Source organism: Lepidothrix coronata, unplaced genomic scaffold (genome assembly GCF_001604755.1).
Source record: "Lepidothrix coronata isolate B3197 unplaced genomic scaffold, Lepidothrix_coronata-1.0 Scaffold237, whole genome shotgun sequence".
Classification (NCBI taxonomy): Eukaryota; Metazoa; Chordata; class Aves; order Passeriformes; family Pipridae; genus Lepidothrix; species Lepidothrix coronata.
Genome location: NW_016690417.1, coordinates 754,890 through 776,299, shown reverse-complemented (window position 1 = coordinate 776,299; position 21,410 = coordinate 754,890). Strand labels below are relative to the sequence as shown.

At 43.6% G+C, this 21,410-nt stretch overlaps 1 protein-coding gene across 1 annotated transcript in view; it reads left to right on the top strand.

Annotated features, from left to right (window-relative positions):
• EXD3 (exonuclease 3'-5' domain containing 3) overlaps positions 1-21,410 on the top strand; it is a 293,521-nt gene that overhangs the window by 13,134 nt on the left and 258,977 nt on the right. The window lies entirely within an intron of this gene.

Genomic DNA, 21,410 nt, shown 5'->3' with positions numbered 1-21,410 from the left:
CACTGCACTATGTTGCTCTTTCATCTAAAATATCCTCGGGCAACCTCATCCCACTTTGAAGTTGGCCATTCTTTGAGCAGCTGATTGGATTGGAAACCTCCAGTGGTACCTCCCAAACTAACTGACTCTGTGATTCTGTTTTCTGGTAGACTTATGGCAAAGACGCTTCTTTTGGCTTCATTTCTATCTCCCCTTGTGCTCAACAGCTTTCATCATGTTCCCATCATAAGCAGTTCTTTAAACTGAAATGATGTGTAAACAGTTTCTAAACTGTGACATAAGTTTCCTTCCTTCATAGTTTAGACTTTTTTATTCTGCCATATTCAGATGATATGAAAAATCAATTTTCCTTTATTGATATATATTGAGAGCTAACAACTTTTTTTTTTTGTCCTCAGACAGAAACATTTTACCATGAGGCAACACAAAGGATAATTCTCTAAAAGTTAATGGGTCTTGTTCCTGGGTCAGCTTTGGTCCTGTGTACTCTTTGTTGGGAAGCTGCAGAAGAAGGAAACACAAAGAGAAAAGAGCCTAGTTATTTGGGGTTTATAAGACTATATCATTACTGCCTTTTGGGGGAGTGTTGCATTTTTGAGTTAAAAACTGGAGTTAAGAGGAAGATACTGTTTTTATGCATATTGGTACCTATTAACCAAACACTTTAGCTCATACTTAAGCAAAATACTGTACAGCATAAACTTAAAATGTAAGCAGTTGTTTAAGTCGCTTTGACTAGTAATGGACTTAATAATGTGTCTTACTGCTTCAGGAACTGTGTGCTGGACAAGGGAATGCTGACAGTGTGCTGGCTTGCTTGGATTTATGGTTTTATTCTGAGGGCGGGAAAGGATGGTGGGGCAATTAAATAGAGTTACATATACCAAATGCCTAATTTATCACATATGTCCTCAAAACTGAAGCTGCCTAATCTCGTAGTTGGTGCCTGCTGTGTGCTCAGACCTTAACCCCTGTGTTTGGATTGCCAACGTGGTGCCAATTAGTGGGACTGGGCTGCGGACACGGAGGAATATAACTCACTTCACATGGGCTGCCAAACAGCTCGCAGATGTTCAGCTAATGGTTCTTGGCTACTACCAGCCTGACTTGGATTTCAACTCAGAGGTGAAAGAATTTATTTCTCTCCCGTTACCATCTCCCTTGGGCCATATTGTCCCGAGCATCGGGAATTCCTTCAGCTTGCTCTGGAAGATGATGTAAAACATTTCCCCTCCCCCTCAAACCTGTTCTCACGGTGTCTTGGATGTTGTTCTGTTTTGATGTTCATTTGCTGCCTTGGGTATTGTTATCCTGGTAGGTCTGATGATCCCTGCTGAGTGACAGTGCGAGCCCAAACATGCAGCTCCCTCCTGAGCAGGACAGCTCTGCTGGGAGTGTGTGGGCTGGGTCCTGCCCTGTCCCTGCAGCCCCGGCTCAGAGCTGTGATGGAAAGTCTGTGGAATTACTGTTACTCCTCTGAGGAACAGAGGCCATAGAAAGTGGTGGGTCTGGGTTGCTGGGATCCTGCCTTTCTGTGTTCTCATAGCTGCATATTGTACTCTCAAACCCTGAAAAATGTGTAACTGCAGGCCCAGAGTTTTCCTTCTGGTGCTGAGTCAATGCTGAACAACTGCCTGGCAGGTTCTGTGGCTTCTCTGGTGGTGATTTAGAGGAGCAGGTAGTAGTTCTGACTCATGACAATTTAAAAATACAGTTTGATAATGGGGTCTTTGCCTCAGCAGCTTCAGGAACAGAGGCTGAGAAATGGAGCTCAGCTGAAGGAGCACTGAAATACTGATTGATGCCTGAATGCCATTTCATACCTCTCTCTACAGTCATCTGACATGTTAAATCAGTGTGTGCAATATTAGGGCTGATGCTTTTTATTCTCTCTCCAGTAACTTTGTCTTTCCTTCTGTGAGGCTTTAGCCTTTGACCTAAAAATGTGGGCGGTACCATTCTGGCCAGCATTCAATTCCTCAGCAATTTCTTTCCCTTGCTCATTTCACACTTCAGTAAAAGACAGTGTTATTCAGATAACAGGTGTTTGAAAAGCAAAATTGTACTTAATGAGAAGCTTTCAGCTATAGCTTATTTTCTTAGTGACATGCTAGTTCGAGGTGTCAAACATGATCAGCATCAATACCAACAGGAAGAGCTGAGTGAGGGTTAAAAAACTGTCATAGTTATTTTTCAGTGAGCAATGAAAATAAACCACTTGCAAGGTCCTGTCATTTCTTGGTTTTCTTTGAGGTTCTAAAGAAAATGTTTGGTTTGGTGATGTATTTGATTCTGAACTTCCAAAGAGAGCAATTATTTTCAATTTCTTGGTATGAGCAGAACTGTATCTGTCCTATGGATTCATCTTTCTGGATGTTTATGCATTTATTAATGCAAACATAACAGTACTTACATGACAAATAATAGCTAAATACAAATTACCTTTCTTGAAGCATAATTAACATTTTCTGTAGAACAAACAGAGAAAACTCAACATGATAAACCAAGGAATAAGCTGAAATACCTGCTTTTCAATGGCAGATTTTGGGTGATAGGAAACAAAATGCAACAGCAATTTGTAACTACATTGACTCCTCTCTTTCTCAGTATCCAAATAAGTTGTTCAGTCCAACAGATGCAGCCTCTCTCTAGTGATTTCTCTGGCTTTTTGCCCCCTGAGTTTTCCATCCAGCTCTGTAGGATAAATTGGATCTTCTTGGTTTCTTTTCCTTTTAAGAGAATTAAGAAGCACTGACAGTCAGGCCTGTTCTTGTGCACATTGAAATTATAATAAATATGGAAAAAGTTCAGAGTACATTGTTTAACCCCAAAATCAAGACACTAGAAGATTTCCCTCCTCCCACGGGGGTTGCTGGCTTGATCAGTAGAGGTTTAGTCTCCCATCTCTAGTGACTAGTGGAAAATACTCTTGCTGGTTCTTTTTCTTCTATTTTTGGCAAATAATAGCAGAAAAACTGTAGAAATCCAGGAGACACTGAAATGCTCAATGCAAGAATTTATTAGATAACAGAGATGTTTTGGTCTGTCTCTGAGACTTAAACCCACCGTGTTCACTTTGTCATTGAGAATTTTCATTGTACAACACACAGGTTTTCCCCTTGGATTGGCAGTGACAGAACATGAAAAAAAGGAAGCAAATTGGACCAATCGTGTCTATTTCTAGACAGACTCTGAAATCTTAAGGCAGATGACCTGGGGAGTTTGTGAGACTTGAATAGGGCTGTAAGAAAGTTGGTGGAAAGTAAACTTCAATTGGAAAACCTGGGTACAGAGTTAAAGGTTACATAAAAATGAGAGAGTGGTTCGTACCCACAGGGGAGTAGTGTGGTGTGGTAAAGCTGAACATCATATCAGGAAAATAACTGTATTAGTAACAGAATCCTTCAGATTAGAAATTCTTGGGACTTGTAGATAGGAAAAGTATAGAATAATGCTGGGTATGGAGCTTTAATGTAGGAAACACAGTGGGAGAAAACTGGCACCCCAGTCCAAGAATGACATCCTTGGGAAACATCTGGTGAAGGAATCCAGAGAGGGGAAGATACTTTCGGCTTGCTCCTGGGAATTGCTCTGTCAGTGTGACCACAAGTGCACTTACAGATCCCACAGAAGGAACCCAAGCCAAAAGCTTCAGTGAAGCCAGATCCCTTGGTTTCCAAAGGGCAAGTACATCAGAATGAGGCAGCAGGTTAAAAAGAAACTGAAAGGAGCAGTGACAGGGGTTTGTAGGTAGTTGAAGCGGATTTAAAGGCACTGTGCTGCAGAGGAGGTGCCCTGACTCTATCAAAGGCAGTGTTGAGAGAGCAGAGTTCTGATGTGAAGCAATAGGGAAGGAAGACCGGAGAGGCAGGGGCATCCTTCCAAAAGCTGAAGTCATGACCAAGCCAGGAAGATGGAAAAGAACAAACACTGTCAAAGGCAAAAAACTTAGAGGAACAGCTTTCAGAAAGTATAAAAAGTAACACTTCTTTTCCAAATATGTTGGGATTAAGAAGCTTGTGTAAAAGTTTGCAAAAGCCCCTGAAGTACCAGGGTGTGAAAAATCACTTGCAGAAGGTGAAGCAGAAAGAAACATTGAATTTCTGAGGCATCTGCACTCCTCCTGGTTTCCTTACCAGAACCCATGTCAAACCCAACTGTTAACTGAAGAATTTAAAAATGCAGGGAGCAATACCTGCCTGCAGGGACTAGGACGTTGGAGCCCAGGAGGGATTAGCAACCTTCCGGTATCTGAAGGGGCTTACAGGGAAGCCAGGGAGGGGCTCTTCATCAGGAACTGTAGTGGTAGGACAAGGAGTAATGGGTACAAACTGAAAGAGGGGAAATTTAGGTTAGGTATTAGGAAGAATTCTTTACTGTGAGGATGGTCAGACACTGGCACAAGGAGGTTGTGGATGCCCCAACGCTGGCAGTGTTCAAGGCCAGGTTGGATAAGACCTTGAGCAGCCTGGTCTGTTGGAAGTTGTCTTTGCCCATGGCAGGGCAGGTTGAGACTAGATGATCTTTAAAGTCCCTTCCAACCCTTAACATTCTATGATTCTATGATTCAAGAGAGAAACTGTTGAATAATTAACACTTGTATCACTTGTATCACCTTTCAATTAAAACCTCCTCACTCCTATTAGAGAACAGATGGGGCTGATACGATGCCAACTTGCAAGAGAATTCCAGGAGCCTGGGGAGCAGCAGACAGAAATCTGACTTTGTGTTGTGCAGCATCATCAAAAGAATAATATAGATTAGAATTAGTTGGCACATGATTTTATGTGAGTGTGGAGGAGTCTGCGTGTCTTTTGTGAAAGGACTTGCACTTCAGGAGTCTTCAAGGACGAGCATCTGGGTTCAGGTGTTCTGGTGTGTGTGTTATCCTCAGATTTTCAAACAGCTTCTGACGTGGTCCTTTGTTGCAGCATCTTAGAGGGGCTGATCTTCCTGAGGATAAGAGAATGTTCTCTAGTAAACCAGGGACAGGTTAAAGGGTGAGAATATGTGTAACAGTGATGGTTGTTATAACAGAAAGTGGTTACCATGAGAGTGACACGGGAGCCTTAGGAGACCGGTGACCTGAGGGAGGCAATGGATGGAGAAATAACAAAGTCCAAGAGAATTCAAAGCACTTTGGCATAGTCAACTCTAAGGCTGCAAAAGTACCTACTTTTTGGTCCTGTGTGAGTGGAAAATAAACCAGCAGGTTAAACTTTATATCAGTAAATGCGCAGTAACGTGGGCTGAAGCAGGTACTGCCTCCCCCAGTAACAGATTCTGGAGCCATTTGCAAATGTAGAACATCTGGGCCTGAAGAAAGGAGTGGGATAGAAGATAAGCAGTCATTCCCCATTTCCCTTTACAAAAAGTAGGGATGTCAAAAGGACGTAGGATGTCCAGTAAAAAGGAAACACTACTTTGCCTGCGGATTACAATGTGGCAGCTGGTGCAACAAGACTCTGGGGCTGAGAGTTTTCAGGAAAGTGGTTGGATGCATTCTTGGAAGAAAGATAACAAAGTCTATTTCTTACCTATACAGGAGACCTGGCATTTGGAAATCTTAAACTGCAGGTTGTTGTAGAGTCAGGGAACTGTTGGGGATAGAGCTGCTCAGTTCTGGGCACTGACCCCTGACTGCTGGGCACTGACCAGGACAAGGTGTGATCGGACTTGGCAATGCTCGTCTTTGGGGCCTTATTCCCTTGAATTGTATTTTGCTATTTCTGTGCTTGCCTGTTCCAGCTAATCCCTCCTCTATCAGATGCTTCTCCTACAAAAAAACCCCAAAGTTTGTTTTTTCTCAAAACACGTTTTTTTTGTACTTTTTTTTTTTTGTGTAGTACATTGAGTTGTCATGTGTGTAACTTCAGTTTATTGTGTTTCTCTGTAGACTTCTTGGATGGAAAATAGAGCTGCTGCTTAAGCATTTCCATATGTGTTCAGCCATATTGTTCAGCTATATTCTTCACCTAATGTAACTTGTAAAAATAAACATCTTTAAAGTGTTATTTTTATGTGTTGGTGAAGAGTTAATGGAACTAGAAAATGTTTCAGACCAGTGTTTGTCCCCACTGTGGATTGTAAAGCTGTGTTGTGTCCTGCTAGTTTTTAAGCAACCTACAACTTCATGTCTATGAATTTGAAGGCCAATTAGTTGATCCCTTCAGGAGACTTCACTGAATACAGTCCTCCAGACATTTGAACACAGCACAAGACTTGAACGCTCGCAAGTTTTCCATTTATGAGTGAGTTGCTTGTTAAAAGTGGAGAGAACAATCCAGACCCTGCCAAGTACATGCTAGGCTTACACAGCCCTGCTGGCCTCAGACAGAATGTGTTGTCAATTTTGGTTTATTTAGGGCAGATTTGCAGAGCTGGTGTGTTGATATGACATGAGGGAGCGTGTGATATGTCCCATCTGTGTCAGCTCCATTTCTTATAGGCTGCCTTGCACAGATGGCCTGCTCATGGGTGGTTTTCATTTCACACTTGAAGCTGAAGCAGTCAGGTTTGAGGACATGTGCTATCTGTTGATTTAGTCACTTGTAAACTTGAGATAGATAAAAGTGTTGGCGAAGGGGTAAGTGGCATGAAGGAGTAGCCACCTCTGTCTCCTGAGTCAGCCCATGGCCCCCACCTTTTCGCATGGAGCAGGTAAAATTCTGCCTTCTGTTTTGATTCTGTCTGTGGAATTGAACCATTTATCACTGCAGGAAGAAGTTAATGGGAGTTCTGACATGGAGCATATTCGCTCCTTGTCTTCTGTGTGAAAACATGCTTATGTGGGAATGAAAATTGGGGTGGGTCTAATTTTGTCTGCTTTCTAGTTCCCAGCTTTTCCATCACTGGTAGAACTGAATGAAACAGGAACAGTGGGATGAGGTTAGAGGAGCCCAGTATTGAGGCAAAGTCTGTGGCCTTTATGTACCACAAGAAATTCTAGAATCCTGCAGAGTGTGGGAAGAAACTTCAGATGCTCCAGAAGGCTGATAATTCCTGGCTAAAGTTGGCCATCATCTCCTTAGCGTGGCTGTGTGAAGTGCTGAAAACAGGATGGAGACAAGGCTTTGCTTGTCTCTTACTGCTCTCTACAACTCCTTGCAAAGAGGGTGGAGCCAGGTGGGGGTCAGTCTCTTCTCCCAGGTAACAAGTGACAGGACAAGGGGAAACTCAAGTTGTGCCAGGGGAGATTTACATTGGGTATTAGGAAAAAGTTTTTCATGGGAAGGATTGTCAAGCATTGGAACAGGCTCAAAGGTTCTTTTCCCACCTTAACAATTCTATGGGTTGTAACATTGAGGCAAGGGGATGCTCCAGAAGGATCTTGTGGGTTTTGGTGATGCTGGATGACAGTGTGTCAGGGGCACACGTGACTTTGTTTAGGTTGAACTCAGAGGTGAAACCAGAAGATGGTCATCAAAATGAGAAAGAACTTGGACGAGAATTCGAGTTGGTTTTGGAGATTATTTTTGGCACTTCCTTCATGGGTAGCTGCACAGAGTGCCCAGCAGAATCAGAGATGCTCAGGAGCAAGGGAATCTGGGTTACTTGGAAGCATCTCCTCAAAGGAAATATTACTAAAAGCACGGTTTATTAGTAATGGGATGAGAAGACTGGCCACGTTAGTGTGCCAGGCTCTGCAGAGGAGGTGCTGGTGCAGTTCTGCTTTGTGCAACAGAGGGAGGGAGTTGGGTCACATGTGATCTGCCACCCCTTGGCTGAGGTCTCAGCTGGAGACTGAGAACCTGGTGCTCAATGACCAAAGAGAGCAGGGTGGCAGAAGGAGCAAGGATTTAGATTCTCTGCCCTGACCTGTGTTCAGGTTTTATGATGAGTGCAGCAGTGTTCTGTGGTAGCTGCTGAGGACAGGAATGACCTTCAAATGTCATCCCATGGTCAATATTTGATGCTGCATTTGGGCATTTTGGCATACACTGCAGAACTGAGATGAAGGAAATCTCCTGGTCAGTAGTACCTTGTGACAGCAAAAGTCATGGCTGCAAGAGAAATTTAGGACTCTTAAAGAATTTTAAGTTTGTCCTTCTAGCTGTTCTTCACTGAGTATTTGCAAATTAAGGTTTTTCTGGGGCTCTCAACTTGGCCTGATTTGCAGAGATTTTAATGAGAATGGCAAAGCCACATCTGGGTGCGGAAAACATACGTGTTTCAGAAATGGAGGAAATGCTTATGAAGGAATTTTCTCAAGTAATTTAGTCTGCAATTTCCATCAAGGAAATATCCATCCAGATAAAGCTTTTTAAAATTATGAGCAATTTCAAATTACAAGGACATTACAGTGCTGTTGTTGGGGTTCTGTAAGTTTGGTCTGTAATGATTTATGCCTTTTCTAGACTGGAAAATAGCTTGGGATCAACTAGTTGCGTGCCCAGACAACATTCACATATTTCATTATTAGCCTCCTGCTGTTGTGCTGTGTGTGTGCTGTGGTGTTTCGTTGGTTTTTTAATCTCTTTTGGGTCCTGTTTTGAATGACCCCTCTCCTGGGTGTTCCTGTCCAGGAGAACTTCAGTGCTTATGAGCCTCCCTGGTGAGTTCAGTGGTGCCCTGAGTCCTGCATCTCTTCCCACTGCCTGGAGTACGACCTGGCACTATATTTTTGGATTAAGGGGGGTGAGAAGTCCCTGAGAGGGAGTGAGTGTTGACATCTACTGTGGCTCTGTGCCCTGCAGAGCTGGTCACCTCAGGATCTGTACAGCCAGTGGGGAGAAGTGTCTAGGCATGAGTCTAAAAGGGCATGAGTTTTATCCTAAAATGAATGGTCTCCTAGAACTGTGTGTCCCTTGACAACAGGACTAACTGTAGGAGACACAGATCTCTTGCACAAGGTGATACAGAACCTGCAGCTGGTATCTCACAGTGCTATGAGAGAACTAGAGGAGAAAACAAGGTAACATACCCTGCCAGAAAAGGAGCCTGGCTAAAACCAAATCAGTCAATTCAAATGTTGCTGTTGAGTAATCAGTGGGAAATTGCTTTCAGAGCAAAATCTTTGAGAGCACTTTCCCCTTTTCCTGTCTGTTGTGGTGTTGGTTTCCATGTCCTGTATCGTTGTGACAGCCCTTGTCACGGAGCTGCCGTGGTTTAACCATGGACAAGTCCAACTCTGCCACGTGTGTAGAGGTTTGCCAGGACCCCCCAGGCAGAATGGGGTGCAAAGCAAAATATGCTTCATTTTTTCCTTCATCTCCCATGTGTGCTAACACCAAACTCCACAGGGATGCAGTTGGATAACCCTGGACAGTGGGAGCTGGGTGGGATCCCTGGTGACTCTGCTGCCCTGTGGGAGGGCTGGGGGGCTGTGCAGTGCAGCAGGAGGCTGTAAGGAGGTGGTGACAGTCTGTTCCAGCTGACCAAACATGCATTGTCTTTTAGCCAACATTGGCTGAAATAGTTCAGTAGATGCATATCCTGGATCTGTTTCAATGGGTCCAGGGTGGGTTTTGAGCCAAAGGGAACATCCTTCCCTGGTCACCAGTGAATGTGTCAGTGTGATGTTCAAGACCTGACCATGCCTGTGTTGTGGAAATGATGGCTGAAGTGCTCTGTGTTAGTGAACTGAGACCTGAAAGGGCATTTCTTGAGAGTTTTGGACCCATCCTTGCCAAAGATAATGGAGTAAGGAGATGTACACTAGTGCTCCTAAAGCTTCCTTTATTCTTTCTGCTCCTCTTATTGCCAAAAAGGAGCTGGCAGGTATCCAAGTGCCACTGAACCATCTGGAGATGGAAACTCCATTTCATCCTCTGGAAGATGGATATCTTCTACTTCCTGTTAGCCTGTCCAGATTCTTCACATTACTGGGAAATATTTGTGTCATTTATAAGCATTCATAAAATGCAGTCTTGTATTATGGAGAATTCATGAATATAAAAAATATAAAGGAATGTGAAGCATAAAAAGATGAGAGTGGTATAGAGTCCCTCTTCCATTGGTCTCTGACTGATAAGAGAAGTGTTGCCTGTCTTCCCAAGTGTTCCTGAGTGCATCCTGTCTTCTGGAGCTGCAGTCACAGCTGTAAGTGTGCAGCAACACCAGAGCTTCTAAATCGTTCCATTACTTCATGTAGTGATTGGAATATGGAGTAAATGCAGGATAGAAATAAGGTGCATTTTTCAAATACCCAGTTCTATTGAACAGAGCAAAAGGAAAGGAAAACACAATGTTTTAGTGAACTCTTTTCTTTTTAAGGCGGAATATCAGCTAGATTTGAGGCTGACCTAATAGTGCCCCTAAACCTGTGTTTCATTTCCGGTATTTCTTAACTTCAAACTTCAAAAATAAATTTTGCAAATTGATGTGAGGTGCTTTGTTGGGACCTTAAGGAGCATATTGGAATCAGTGGGGCATGAAAATTGTGTAAAGGGTTTGTGTGACTTTCCTTTTTCGCTCAGTGACAGTTGCACAGGCAATACTGGAAAGCTGCTGTGTGTGGTTAATACAGGCTAAAATGGAGACCACAATCCTCCTTTCTTAACTCCCTGTTGCTGAAGATTAAGCACATTCTTGGAATAAGGCCTCTCTGTGAGTTCTGGAGGCGTTCCTGCCTTTCTCCCTGGTGTGGCGGGTGCAGCCAACCTGCCGCCCCCCCGCCCAGTTCCCAGGAGAGCCCTTGACCAAATAGCTGTGGGAGGTTAAAAGGATATGGACTCCCTGAAGTCCTTTCCAGGCACATGCTCTCATTGTTCTTACAATTGGAAAGGATTTAAATGACAATCCATGCTGGTGGCAGACTAGCAGCTCTTCTATTCATCTAAATTTATTAACTCCTTGAGAAACAGCAGCATTAAATGAAGAGGAATGTACACTGTTCTGTTTCTCCAGCGCTGAGGACTCCTTTTCCATCATTTTGGGCAACAGGTTAAAATACTGATAAAAAGGCATTGAGGGCCTCAGCAGATTTATTTAACTGAATCCTTACTCCTTTCTGCCTTTGAGCAGATGAACTAGAGAAGTTTATTAGTAGATGCTACAATTAGTGCCTGATGATTCTACTATCTTAATGATTTGAGGATTTATCCCATTGTCTCACTACTGCTGAAATTCATGGAAAGGAGAGCAAGAACTGTCTTACAGTGCCCAGCAGAACTGAGCAGTCATCTCTCAAAGTCCTTCAGAGGTACCAATAACTGTGGTGAGCTGTGTGCCTGGGATACTGGAAATCCATGTGCTTCCCAAAGTTTTCCAGAATGATCCGTGTTCAAATTCTGCTTAATCACAGAAGTGGATTAATTTGGTGTGCTTGTGTCCAGTTCTTTTTGTGAAAACATAAAACCAAAAGAAATTGCTGGAGTCTTTCATCCGATGTAACAGCCAAAAGAAAATAAAGGAAACTTCCCCAGAGCCTTATATTCATAAAACCTGATCTTTCAGCATTCCTGAAATATCTGCTGATCAAAACTTTGTTCCTCTGAAAAATGGCTCAAATACAGAAGCCTGTTCATTCTCATCATATAATTCTATATTTTGTTTCTTTGTTCTCAGCTGCTTTCCAGCTCTTGAGACAATTCAGGGGCTGAGTTTGATACTGAGGCTCCCATCTGCACTCTGTATAGAGTTGATTATTAGTGAAATAAAGAACAGGAGATGGGAGAGATTGAGAACAATCTCTTCTAATACCAGAGCTGTGGAGCTTCAAAATAACAGTGGAAAGGTCTAGATCTTTTTAGATCTATCAAAAGGAGATACTTTTTCATACACCATGGAGGAGTTATGGAAAGCTTTGATGCAGTGTGGTATGAATGCTAAAGCTCATGTGAATTCAAGAAACAATTGAACAAATTGTTGGAATAAAATTCCATCAAACACTTTTAAAAGCACAGTCTCCATCTCTGTCTCAAATCCTCTGTGAAGCAGATTTCTAGAGGCTGGGAGAGAGTCAGGGAAGTTTCTCTTCACACCTACTCCATTTTAGTACTATTCCCTTGGCATCTGCTATTGCCCAGCTTTGGAGACAGGACATGGCTCAAGCATCCTTCATCCTAGAAGGATCATGGGAAGGCAGGAAATGCACTGCTGTCCTGTGAAGCACCTTCAAGGTCCTTCTCTGCAGTAACCCAGCCAGGAGCTCCTTTGTGGAGCACAAAAAAACCCCAATGAGATGACAGAAAAATAAAGACATGACAAAACACATGTCAAAGAGAGTCTTAAGCTTTATCTCTAGGCAAGAAGATGGTATTACTAACCTAAGCGTAAAATATTCAGTAAAATATTGTCGCAGGCTCCTGTGAACCCTTGGTCTGAAGACTGGGGCCTTGTTCTATACAGCACCAGTGTAAAGCTGTCCTGGTATGCTGACAGAAACTTGGGATATTGAGATGAGGTTTGTGTGTTTGAGTCCTGGTTTAACATGAAGCCAGTCCTCTGCTCCAAAGGCCAACTTTATCAGCTCCATCATTTTCTGAGGTGCTTCACTGGGGTGTCAATAAATTCAACATGTAAAGGTGCCCCACGGGGGAACAGTTCCTTCATACAAGAGGGAAGGATGTTTAATGGCACAGTGTGTGTTTACAGCTGACTAGTCCTTGGATTAAACAGTTTATCCCTTTGGTAAGTGCCTGTTTATTTGGATGTTGTGGCCAACCCCCATTAGTCAAGCAGAGAAAGGGAAGCTCTGGCTTTTGGTTTCTTCCACAGCTGCATCTGAAGTGCCTGCTCTGATTTAGGTGTGCAGATGGAGGGTGCACAGAGACCTGATGGGTTCCTGGTAGGTGCTGAAATGGATTCTGTGCCTGTTACAGTGGTGGGAACCCTCCCCAAGGAAAAGCTGCTGGTGTTCCTGCTGTACTCCAGTTAACTGGAATGAACTGGAAAGGATGAAGCAAACACAGAGAAGCAGTTTGGCCAGCCAGCCATTTTCCGTGTTTCCACTGCTGCCATCTGTCCTTGGAAAAGAGTTGCTTCTCCCACATATGTGTCTTTAAATATTATGTTCTTCTGGCTTTTTTTTTTCTTTTAATCAAGTTCAGACTTCTTGTTTCCCCCAAAAGCTTTATTCTGTGTCTCAGTTTTCCCCTCCTCAGTATCCCTGGTGAATTCTGCCTTACAAAATCTGTGGACATAAATTGACCCATCATTAATACAAGAATAAAGTAACAATGAAGAGACACTCCCAGATCCCTTTCAATCTTTGGTGTGGTCTGTCTTAAGACCATACCCATGGTTGTGAGGGACTTGGGGCTCGTGAATGGGGCAGTACTAATGCTAACACTACAGATCCAGTGGTGAGGTCATGGTCTTCTTTTCACAGAAATCGGATCTGGAAATTGTCTTGCTAACACGTTTAATCCATTTCCTTGCCATTGTCTGATTCTTTCCTGCAGTACATTTGTTGGTGGAATGCCCAGTCTCTCATAAAATACCCACGCAAAAGCGCTTCCACTGTTTCCCTGAGGACTAATTCCTTAGACTGATTCTCACTCTCTCAGATTTTTTTTTCCCAGATACTCAGCTTACCTTTTGCTCTTCCTTCATTTCTGTGCTACTGTGCCTGCTGGTGTGGTTCTTGGTATAGTCTGGAAATTCTTCTAGTCCCAAAGCTTGCACTGTTCAGATGGGTCTCCTGTTGCTGTGACTGAGCTCAGATGCTGCCTCCACCTTGTCTCCTGATCCTGTAGCAACCTGCAGCTTCCTCCCAAGGGGCAGCTCCAATCTCTGCTCCTGTGACCAGTGACAGGACCCAGGGAATGGCTGGAGCTCTGTCAGGACAGGGTCAGGTTGGATCTCAGGGAAAGGTTCTTCCCCCAGAGGGTGGTTGGCACTGACCAGGCTCCCCAGGGCAGTGGGCACAGCCCCAAGGCTGCCAGAGCTCCAGGAGGGTTTGGACAATGCTCTGAGGGACAGGGTGGGATTGTTGGGGTGTCTGAGCAGGGCCAGGGGTTGGACTTGTGAGTCCCTTCCAGCTCAGGATACTCTGTGATTCTGTGACAGTGTTGGCTCAAGCACACGGTGCAGCAACGTTTGCCTGGTGAGATGCCAAGATTTCAGGAGATGCATTATTGTGTAGGACAGTGAACTCGAACCCAGAGCCGAGATCTGCTTCTGGAGCACTTGTGCATGTGCAGCCCAGAGCACACGTTTCCATGGATCCTGTGTCACCCCATGTTCTAGGAACTCCGCTGGATGCTGTTACATTGCCGTGCTCTTGGTTGTCCACTTATTTAAGACTATTTCTCTGCAGCACATTTAGTTTAGTTTTTCCTCAGACTTCCTTTATTTTTCATTCACAAGCTTGAGGTTACGCAGGGTTTCTTTGGTGGCCTTTTGCCAAAACTTTTGAATAAGGATCATCTGCTCAATTTTTTAACATACAGTTGTTTAGAGTTGTCGAAGAGAGATGGAGCCAAACAAAAGCATCTTTCCAAGGGAATCTAAATAAATATTTACTACAAGATTTTGTACAATGATGGTGTTATGAGTTTTACCTGAATTTGCAGTTTTATCAAAAATCCAAGTTAGTCCTCTCAATTAGTCTGCTAAGCTTTATTTTTCAGGAACCTGTCTATGGTTCACTGATCACTTTAAAAAAAATTCTAAATTTATTGAAGCCAAACAGAGACCATAAAGAATTAAGTAGTTGGTACCATTTGAGTTTTTCTCAGCATCCAATTTCTAATGTAAATCTCTTGTTAATACCAAGAAAAATTATGAAAGTAAGTGTTATGTCACAAACACTAGTATGAAGTGTGTTTCAGGATTAGAAAGAAGTGTTACTTTTGACACCCCAGTGTTACACTGACATCTAAAAGCAGATTACTGGGGAACATGGAGGAGGTGAGCGTGTAACTCATTTATTTGTATGTCTCCATCAGAGTGTTTCTGCCCACAGGTGTGGACAGAAGCAACCAGCAAATGCTTACTAAGACAAAACATCCCAACTTTATTTTTAGCGAAGAGCATTGGTGGTGTCTGAGCCTTGAGACATGGGGCCTTTAGCTGCCTCCAGAATATTTCTTTCACTTTTCTAACAAGGTTAAATAGTGAAATAAATTTTCCCTTTCAGTTTATTTTGTTTTTACTGGTCTATTTTATTTCTTCTTTATACAATAATATTCCTTCATAAGTGATAGTGGTTGGCTGAGTTATCAGCATAAGCTGTGTGGCAGATGGGAACTGAAATTAAATTTACTACTCTGTGGAGCTAAAGTTTTGCCCCTGTAAAAGGTCTTGAAAGAACCAGAGGGAAGCAAGACAATTCAGTCCATGTCTTCACTGCAAAAGTGTGTGATGGGGAATGCTCATCACCTGAGAACTCCTGTTCAGCAGGTGCCCTCTGCAAGGGAGGGGAAGCACATGGAACAGATGGTGGGGAGCAAGGAAGGTTAACCCCCTTCTCTCTCCTGGGAATCACCTTGCTCAGGGTGGTACAGAGGCTCATTCTCACTAGGTTTGTGCTCAGATGAGATCTGATGTGCATGCTCAGTGAAAATACATATTTTTTAGAAAGGAATACAAAGCCTGTGTCATGTAAGTAACCTTGAAGTGCTCATTTTGAAAAGAGTGATGCAACAATCCTTAACATGGCTATGCCAGATTTCCAAAAGCTCCCAGCAGCCAGCCAGTGCCATTGTTCCCAACTGGAGGTGCTGGCACTGAGGGCTTTGGGAGATCTGGCTCCAGCAGTGTCCCCAGTACCTTGCACCCTCGAAGTGCCAGGGGAAGGCAGGTGGAGAACACCATTCCCATTTGACAGGTGGGAAATGGGACTTGTGGTTCTTTGCCCAAGTTAATTAACTGAGCCAGGTGCAGATAACTGCAGGTTTTGATGGCACACTCAGTAAGATATTCCTTAGAACCAATGAACTAATGAACAGTGGTGACTGGGATTCTGCTGGCAGTCAGACTGCCTGCCCTGCTCATTGCCATCACTTCACTTGTGTCACTGCTGCAAGGCTGTAAGTACAGCAGTTTGAAGTAAACTAAACTATTGCTTTTCTTTAAGTGATCCCTTGTGTGCAGGAGGTGTAGCTGTTCATACCTGTCCTGTGCTTGGAAGCACTGCTGTCGTCCCTGGGAGTCTCCAGCATTGATGGCAGGTAGCATCCAGGAAGAGGGAACTTTCCTGTCATTCGAGGCCATGTGAGACTCCACTAATCCACAGACAGTAGGAATTATGCTTTGTAAAGGGCCAGTCAGGAGGGCTCCTGACTTTTCTTCTGCTTGGCTGTAAATGCAAGGAGGGAATTTGTGGGATGGAAGCTCTCCAGTCGAGATGCTCCTGAAAATGGATGTTCTTTTCTAACTGTCCTTTGGCTGCAGGAGCTGCTGCATCACCACCACTGCAGCTGACGTGCAAACCAGAAAGGTTTTGTGCCTCTCACATACCCCCTCTTTCTTAAAACAGTCATACTGTTAATTCCTACTGGAAGAAGATATGTTGAAACTTGGTTAAGATCCATTTTTAAAACCTTTTACTTGATTGCAAGATAATGCTGTTTACTGTCCACCCAGGAGCATTTCCAGTCCTGCCCAGGTAGGATCCATTTTATTTACTACATATTTGTTCTGTCAAACAAGTGGAAGTGAAATGTGTTCAGCAGTACCATTCTGAGTTGGAGTTTGGGTAACCATTCCAAGAGTCACATGGAGATTGTGAGAGTTGGTAAGAATAAATGGTATCACAGAATCCCAGACTGGTTTGGGTTGGAAGGGACCTTAACCATCATCTCATTCCAACCCCCTGCCATGGACAGGGACACCTTCCACTAGGTATCAGAGTGCACTTCCAGTGAAGTTGTGTTGATCAGATTTCCATCACGTTGTAGTTCCTGTAATCCTCCTAAACTCGGATCTGTAAGTATTTTTGTAGGGGTCTCAGGTTTTACTCTCTGTGTGCAGTGATAATCTAATATTGGAATTTTGGAAAAGCGTTACATGTGAGATGCTTCCCAAGTCTGGAAGTAGTTTTTTAGAATGATCCTGGGACACAGTCCTTACAGAAATAAAAGCCAGTCACATGCAGTATTCCTAGAGGCTGGAAAAATGTGTTGTTGCAGTTTTTAGAAACAGTCTATGAGTGAGATCCAGAAAAGTCCATTCTTGGCTGAGACATTCATGTTAACTGAAGGCTTTTCAAAGAATGCTCTGGGAAGTCATTTCAGGATACATAAAAGTTGTAGCCTGGAAGGGGGCTACATGCATGTGGTTTTAGCAGGGGCAAAACTCCTGGCTCCTGCTGAAGGAACATGATGTTCTCTTTAGAAGGAGGGCACTTAAAGCACAGCTGCGCCCCAGCACCGCAGAGCTCAGACCATGCTGTGCAGCTGCAAATAGATGAGAAGGGGAGGTTGTTGTTGGTTTGGGTTTTTTCTTTTAATTAAGCTGTGTTCTAAACTTCTTCACATCAGTGTTTGTACAGTCTTGTAGTTACAGTCAGTGTACACAGGCAGCACAAAAACTCCACGGGACTTGCAGACCAGCTTAACACTTTTACTTTTTGCAGTCACCTTTGCTTTGGAGTAAGGGGGTTTGACCTAAAAACTCTTCCTCCTCTCAGCCCTGGTGTGGATTATTGAGCAGTGGGCACTGGCACTTGCAGCCCTGGTGTGATAATCAGCCAGGGGTGAGAGCTGGCCCTGGCAGAAGGTGGGTGACAAACTCCTGCCCGTTTCCACGTGTCGGGCAATAGCAGCTGTTGCTGACAGAGTTCTGCTCCCTTGGAGCTTTTCTTCCTCCTCCCAGATCATGTTGAATGGAAACTTGGGAATAAAGTGTGTGGAGCATGTGCACTCCCATGTGATGTACCTGGGGAGGAGGGAAGCAGTCTGGGAGCTCAAACTGTATGCAGATGATTCCTTGGGAATCCTTCTGTAATATACTTTAAAAAAATCTTTTAAGCTTTCAAACAGAGTCTGTCTTTAATTTAAGAAAACAAGTCTGGCCGTCTAGTTTAATTCGGGGGTTTTAGGTTGGCACTATAAATTCTCCGCTATTTCCTCCTCTTAATTACCATAACAATCCTCTGCATGTTTGGATTACCTTAATGCCTTCACTTAATGCTTTACTTTCTTCACTTAGTCTGTGCATCTCTAATGCTCAGGACCCTGTGTGTTTGCTGAGGAGAAGTGCCACACAACACCCTATAGACCAGTTTGGTAAGGGCTTAGAACTAGATGAGCGTTAAGGTCCCTTCCAACCCAAACCATTTGGTGAGGATGATGAACTTTGGACAGAGATGCTTTTATTTACCTCTGGGTATTGGTATAATAATAATAAGTGGGGTTGAGTTATGATTTATAAACCTGTCTGTAGCAACCCAAGGGAGTGGCAGATACATGAATGTTTTGCTGATATGACCTGCCTATTTCCCAGGAATTGTTCTCTCCCTTCAATTTTTGCTATAAGCACACGAGTAATCTCTTATTCTTGGCCAGAAAAACAACTGTTGTGTTATTGTGACTTTTCTATTCATTTATAAAGGTGAAGGACCATGGCTGGTTTTGTGCTGGTTTCCAGACTGATCAGGACAATAATGTAACACTATCTTGTTGCTGCAGAACCATTTGAATTTGGAATTCAATATCTATCTACTCAATCTTTCTTTAAGCTTTTAGGCTCTTTTAAATTGAAATTCTGTAGGAGTAGGTGTAATGCTGGCCTGGTGCAATAGGGAACTGTCACAATTTGTGCTTTGCTCAGTGATTATCAACCAGCCTTCTGAGGCTGTTCAAACATTTCAGAGGACCACTGCTTCAGTTACATGCAAGAAAACATTGGCAGATGCATACTGCTTAATTATAGGATTACAGAGTCACAGAATGCTTTGGGTGGGAAGGGACTTTAAAGCTCATCCAGTTCCACCCCCTGCCACGGGGAGACACCTTCCACTATCACAGGTTGCTCCAAGCCCTGTCCAACCTGGCCTTGGACACTTCCAGGGATGGGGAATCCGCAATTGTTGCAAAGCAGATAAATGTCATGTTTTGCATTTTGATATGTGGCCCTTCTTACTGAAGGATAAATAAAAAGGTCAGTCACCACATATTTCCATTCTTTGCCTGTTGCTAAAGCTTTTATCCTCGTTTTTGGTAACCTGGCTGGCTTTATTGCCCTGTAGACACCAGCACAAACCTCTTCCTCTGATTGGCACCATTATGGAGATGCTTCCTGCTTATCCACCTCTGGGCTTTGGAGGTGTGATCCTGTGGTTTATTGGGACCTGCACAGAGCACAGCTTCCCAAAGCTCCACTGACTGCAGCCTCACTGCATTCAATGGGATCCAGGCTGGCTGAGTGCTCTGTGCCGCTTTCAGACGTTCCCACATTGCTGATACACCATCCACCCTCACAGGGCAGGGCCATTTTTACCTTCATTAATGATTATTTGTATTGTTAAGTCCAGTTGGCAAAAAGGAGGGCCCAAGGCTGCCAGAGCTCAAGGAGTGTTTGGACAACGCTCTGAGGGACAGGGTGGGATTGTTGGACTGTCTGTGCAGGGCCAGGGCTTGGACTGGATGGTCCTTGTGGGTCCCTTCCAGCTCAGGAGATTCTATTATTATATATGATTCTATGAACTAATATAACAGATTATTTATGGTGATCTCTTAGAAGCATGTTTGCTGCTGGGTGGCAGATTCTGAGTTTCCTGTTTGTTTTTTTCCTTAATTTTATTTCTAATTACTTTGTTTCTATTCCTATCCAATTAATAACATGACCTCAAGTAGGTTCTGAGTCATGCTTTATTTAGCAAAGTATTCTGCCTCTGTATTCTTGGAGAAATTAGATAAGAATTATACAGAATGGCTCTTTAATACAAAGTGGGTCTTGATAAATCTTGTAATTGCTTTACATACTGATTTTTCTTTGGTGAATTTTGCCCCAATACCTCTGTGATCCCAGCTCTGTGGAGCTGTTTTGCACCTTCACTGCCATAACTGATTTAATCATGGGCAGCTAAACTCTATCATCTGATAAATCACAGTGGTAAAATTTGTCACAAGCCATGAGAAACCTTTTGCAGGGAGGATCATTGCACTAAGATTTATTCTGAAGTGCACTAGAAATTAATTTACCACACCACTGCTAGTCAAGCACACAGGATGATAAAGTTACTCCAAACTGCCAATTAACTCTTCTGAATTGTTTTGGAAACTGTGTCAAGTCTTGTACCTTCTTCCCTAGCACTCTAAAAATACACCCCCCAGCTGCCTCAGCTGCTCCCCATCAGACTTGTGCTCCAGACCCTGCCTAGTGAAAGACTGGGATAGAGTCCCCTGGTGAGCTATTGAGTCTCAGTGTTGGAAAGGTTTGGAGACTGGATTGAGTCTGTTGAAAATGGAGGAGCTACAGTTGACTCTGCCTGGAGGCATGAGAGAAAGACTAGATGAGCTCTTAAGGGCCTTTCCAGCTCTGCTCTTCTCCAGTTCTCTAATACAGCTCTATGTTTTCATGCCATTCATTACTGTCCTCACAAGTGCAGCTCCCTGAAAATGTGCCACTGTACATGCACTGCCCAGCAAATTCAGACATACTGTATACTCAACACAAGCTTGTTGCCAAGAATCTTCCAACTTTTCCAGCATGGAAAAAAAAATAAAGAAGCTAGAGCAAGCAATTATATCTGTATTTCTTTGTAAATTTGGTCAAACTTGGATTCATCAGAACTTGAGAGTGTAAAGGATGTGGAAAGAAGGTTATTGTCCACCCAGCCATCTGAAGGAGAACATCAAAGGTCCCTAGGGATGTTGCATTGTGCAACAGCACAAGCTCATGATTTACCTTCAGGAGCTGTAGATAAGAAACATTTGGAGGGTGAAGGCAGGATGTAAACAGTACAGCATGAAAGAAACACTAACACTGGCCTGGGTGCAGGCTGAGATCAGACAGCCAGGATTGTGTTACTCAAACAGGAAGCCGGAGGGACGTTCCTCCAGTGGCTGTCTTTCCATTATCAGCTAATAGTTCAGCTGTGCTGATAAGGAGGAGACATTTGTCCTCTGGCTACAGTTTTGCCATTCCTGGCACAGTCAGTAAGAACCACAAACACACAGTTTGTGTTCCCTCAGCAGTGCCATTTCAGTAGGAGCTCCTGCCCGCTCTCCTGTCTGGTCCCGTAGGACCGCCTCTCAACCACTGGTTTGGTCTCGTGAAGCCTGAAAGGCGGCCTGTACTTCAGCTCCAAGAAAGGGAAACCTTTACCATTTGGGCTGATGGATCTCCTCATCAGAGCCAGATGCGACTCGAGGAAGGCAACAAAGAGCAATAATAGATGCCCAATGATGACACTGTGTCAGTTGTCTGGGCTATGCAGAGAAACAGGAGGTTCTGACTAATTTTTTTCCAAAGGTCTCTTAATTGTAATAATAATAATCTGGCCAGTCTTCGCAAGCGAAGATTTGGGAAAGGTCATTAACCCTCCGAGCCTGCGCAGTGGATTTTTTAGGTGAGAC